The following is a 4797-nucleotide window of genomic DNA, read 5'->3' as shown; positions in this document are numbered from 1 at the left end:
TGAAGAATAAATTAAACCCCTTGAATGTACCCTTTGTTTTGTTGCCTCTGAGCTTTGGAATGATATACCTATTAAATGTTTTGTTGGTTGGTTGGTATATGTGATGCAATTACAGTTAACATTATCCTTATGTTTATGCCTAAAATCAGATATGGTTTTGTTATTTTCTTATATATACGCACTATTTACATATATCCTGAAGATGTCCTTGTCCATTTTGCATAAGTTAAAGTTGTGAAACGACTTGAGGAGTCCAAAAAGAATACATTTATACTTCACAGATAAAGTCTCGCCACGCTTTGAAGACTTCGACAAGACAGCCTGAGGAAACACGGAAGTTCGTCTACGATTGGACTTCACCACGTCTCCTAAGCCAATGAAATTGGAGAAGAGAATCCAGGCGCCGGCACCTAGCAAGAGGAGTACTGTGCAAGCAGTAGGTGAGAATCCTTTGTCTCTATTTTTATACAGCAATGAGAATTTATACAAACCATAAAATTGTCATGTTAAACCTTATTAGCATTACCCCCAGCTAGCCCCAAGACTCTCAACTAGGTATTTTCACTTTAGCCTTGTTGGTACAATCTAATTTCACCTAGTCAAACCAGACGTGACTGTTTGATTGTATGATTCAGTTAGCGAAATGTACAGTTCCTGGTAATATTGCGACATTGAGTTGTTGCGGCAGATAAACATCTTAGAGTACATATCCAGACTTGCACTTGAGCGTAATAGATGCCTGTAGATTGAAGCAAGTGGTGACATTTCCTGCAGTATGTTTCGTTCTTAACAGTGTGGAAGGTAACTGGAGGCTACTCTGATGAGAAGCTTCCAGTTGTATTTAACTCTAGTTCTTAATAAATAACATTACAGCATGGATTATTTGTGTCTTACTTGTACGTTTCAGAGGCAACACGGTAACGCAGGGACAGGAGAGAAATGCTGTGCTTCGCAAGTGGACCCACCAGGAATGGTTGGTGAGTACATGAATTCATATTACCTATCCTTAAGTCGTTACAAACATCCCAAAATATCATTGCTTTGATGAAACGAGAGTCATTTAGAATACCTTCAATATAATTTGCACGTTCAATACATGTCCATATAATTTTCGGCTGGCAACTCATAAATACCTCGAACTTAACAATTAATTTCTTGCTACTTTTGATGTACAGTACCAAATTTAACCTCCGTAGCATCAAGATATTCTGGGACTTTGTGAAGTATGATGAATATGTCTGTGCTTGAAATTTGTGACCGTAATTCGCTATATCCCTGCATCGCCGCCCATTGGTCAATGGGATCAATCAGGACAGAGGGTGAAATCCTGTAGGACTACCGCTCGCCTTTAAGTTTTCCAATAATATTCTTTCCACATTTCAGATATAACATTTAATTTAATCATAAACTTGTTTATTTTTGTAATAATACGCAACGCATTCCAACTAATGGCCCTATGCACTAAAACAACAACAAACAGGACGTTCACATTACAGCTTGAGATGCATGTGCTATAAGTACTCCACTTACGATCCAACTTATGAGAGATGAGTTAGGATGTGTGGGTGAGCACAGCAACCGGAGAAGGGCACTTATCTGGGCTGTTGTCCACCTTCTCTGTACACGGGTCGATCTTCGGTACTGGGTGACTGTCCGGCTAGCTGGCATGAGGACGGGTCCTGCTTGGTTGATTATTCGGATTGGTTTATTTCACTTCCCTTTTTTGCTACTTTGGCTAATTGCGATGATGATATGATGAAGGAACACTCACAAAGAACTTGTGAGATCTCGACTAATAGCATGTCAGTGGGGTTAGTGAATGCATGGGGGGAGGAGGGAAGCAGCTGCAGCTACCATCCGCTTGCAGCGTTGCCCACTACTCTGCTTCGCGCACTCGCTTTCTCCCATTCGCAATTACCATTATGTTACCTTGCTCTGCAGTTTCCCGAGACACAGTGTGTACAGTGGAATGCCAAAGTATTACTTAGCAAATTGTCAATGACTATTTTTCAGGGACTGGATTGATTGATTGATTGATTGATTTGCTTTATTTTATTTCGCTTTTTGTGCCACCTTTGGCTAATTTGCGAAGATGGGGTTGAATGATGATATAATGAAATTCATTAATGGACACTCACAAACATCCATGCCCAGGCCAGGATTGGAACCAGTCGTAGCGCGATGTGCTAACCACTCCGCCACATGGGCCGGTTGGATTTGTACGTATGCTGGTACAGGGCTTTCAGCAGTTTCTTTGGCGTTTTGTTTCAATTCTCTCAAGGCCTTCATTGCATAAAGCAAAAAGCATAAATATGGTGGGCAATTTGCTTCGTAATACTTATTGCAATCACAATTATAATAAGTATATACTTATTGAGATCACAGTACTTGTAATCTCGTGCGGTCTGCTCGAGAAAGGTTGTTTACACGTTTCATACGTGATGTCTGGAGTGGGTAAGTATTGGGATTGTTCCGGTTAAGGCCGGTAACTATAGGCTTTGTTGCATGATAAATTTAGAACATCCTCGCTTTAAGGAGATTCGTCATATCCAATGAAGACTTCACTGTTTTGTTCCATTATTTGTTGTTATATGTTTTTATTTGTTAATAATATTACTATATGTAGTAGGGCTGAGCCGATACCACTTTCAAACCGATAGCAATATTCTAACCGATACCCACCAACACCTATACCGATTCTTAAAAATTGTAATAAAAGCTGTTCAAAATATAGATTAATATTAGTGTGTGAAAATTCCACTCCAATTATAAGTAAAACGTCACCAGTTTTGCTTTAAAATCATTAAAAATTACATCAAAATATTATAATACCTTTTATGTAAATACAAAGTACACTTTTACATTAATATTGCTACGAAATCAATGGAAATGTCAAACTTTACACAACTTTCGGGATAATTTGACTTACAAACAAAATGAATAAATACGGAAATTATTACTGTTTTTAATTGTATTAAGGTTTAGATGTTTGTGAATGCATATAATTTGTACATTTCACCAATAAATGTTACTAGCATCTGCAGCCTACATGCTTCACAGACAAATGAAGTCAAAATTTGCTACATTTTTTAAAGTATCACACACGTAACACATTTTTGTTAATGTTTTTCATTCATTCAGCCTATGCCATCATACTCGAAGTTTTTAATTTGTTATCAGGCACGACAAAGTACGTCATAATTCTATTAAACCCGTTCAAATTTTGTGTGTAAAATGTCACACGCGTAACGCTGGAATGGCCCTATTTGATTCGATTTAATTCAATGGTCTTTATTCTTGTGCAAGGTTCGGCAAATACTCATCTATCACCTAACCTGATAATATCGATACTTCTGGTATCGGCTGATATCGATACATCGGTATCGGCTTAGTCCTAATAAGAAGACATACATTATGTACCAAAGACAATAATAAAATACTTGTAAGACTTCACATATTTATTTTATTTCGTTAATGATCATTGCTCGTTTGTAATATGTTAGTAAAAAAATTTCCAGCTGCACGTAAGTGTAAAATGTAAAAGTAACTTATCTGTCCCTGAATTACTTTTCAAAATGAGTAAATGTAACTCAGTTACTGTTTGAAGCAAGTGACTGGAGCTGTAAGTCAGTTTACTTTTAAGAAGTAACTTTCCGAACAGTGATTTTTCTGGAAGTGGCACAAGCAGCAATCATGCAGATCAATCGCACAGCTTCGAGAGACTCCTATGAAATGCATTATCAAGAACCTAACCTAAAATACAGGGTGCACAAAAAGTTATCTCACCATTTCAATAAATCATTTCCTTGCCTCTTGCAAAATGTTCTGCCATCCTGAAAGTACCCCCTCCCTTGTGAGCTTTGTCTGCATGGTTGATGCTTGAAATGTCGTTGCACCCTAATGGTTAACTTTGACTACGGCATTAGCGAAATGGTTTCGTAAGATAGACAGGAAGTCTATCCTCGTCCATGCAACTCGAGAACTCCCCCATCTCTGGGAGTTCTTCTGTAAGCAGTGGCGGTGATTTGGTGCCAAAACTGTGTTTGAGGGCAAGGGCAGTTTACTTTCTCTTGGTAGGCAAGGTTTTCATTAAGAGGCCATAGTGCGGGGGGAAAATAAGTGAGGGAACTGCCCACACGCACCCCCTAATCACCGCCGTTGTCTATTAGTTAACTGTTAAGTCTACGTTGTATTTTAAATCATCTCCCAAGAGGTCTAAGTGTATATTATTTTCTTTCAGGTTCCAATAATAAAAAAAGGGGAATAAAGCATAATTAACAAACAGATCACTGCCTTGCACCAAAAAATCCCCCCTCAGAAAGCCTACTTAAGGCCACGAGAAAAACTGGGGTCCATTTTCCAAGGATCGCTTCAGCCTTAGGGGTAAAGGGGAGGGCAGGGGAGGGTTACAGAGGGGGGAGAACCAGCGCTGCGGAGGGGTGAATGGTCAGTGGGGGTTGTAACCAAGCCGGGAGGGACGTAGGCACCAGCGGCTGCTGAGGAAGCACTCGTTGGTGAAAACTCCATACTTCCACCCTTTAACGAGCCCCGTTTGCATGAACCTTTCGGGGCTCCTGCACGCCATCCAGGTGGTATCCGGGTCTCCTCTGTTGGCGTTCGTGAGAGGCGGGGGAGGCCGCTCCCTGTACCCTGTTAGTTGCGTTAGGGGAAGGGTTGCAGGGGATGTAGTGGTTGCATGGAAACTCGCTTGACTCTCTCATCTACACTCCACACTGCTCGGTCCTCTGTCGTCTGGAAGCAGTTCGATCTCCTTTCCATTTCTCCAGCGGTTCCAGC

At 40.2% G+C, this 4797-nt stretch overlaps 1 long non-coding RNA gene across 1 annotated transcript; it reads left to right on the top strand.

Annotated features, from left to right (window-relative positions):
* The first annotated feature begins 304 nt into the window (after positions 1 to 304).
* LOC146005407 (uncharacterized) lies at positions 305 to 4377 on the top strand. The gene is made up of 3 exons (XR_014444022.1): positions 305 to 440; positions 908 to 977; positions 4241 to 4377. It is a non-coding gene; the product is annotated as an uncharacterized LOC146005407 (long non-coding RNA).
* Positions 4378 to 4797: the final 420 nt, after the last annotated feature.

This window comes from Lepisma saccharinum, chromosome 23 (genome assembly GCF_977018435.1).
Source record: "Lepisma saccharinum chromosome 23, izLepSacc3.1, whole genome shotgun sequence".
Classification (NCBI taxonomy): Eukaryota; Metazoa; Arthropoda; class Insecta; order Zygentoma; family Lepismatidae; genus Lepisma; species Lepisma saccharinum.
The sequence above is the reverse complement of the archived record's forward strand: the minus strand, read 5'-3'. Positions and strand labels throughout refer to the sequence as shown.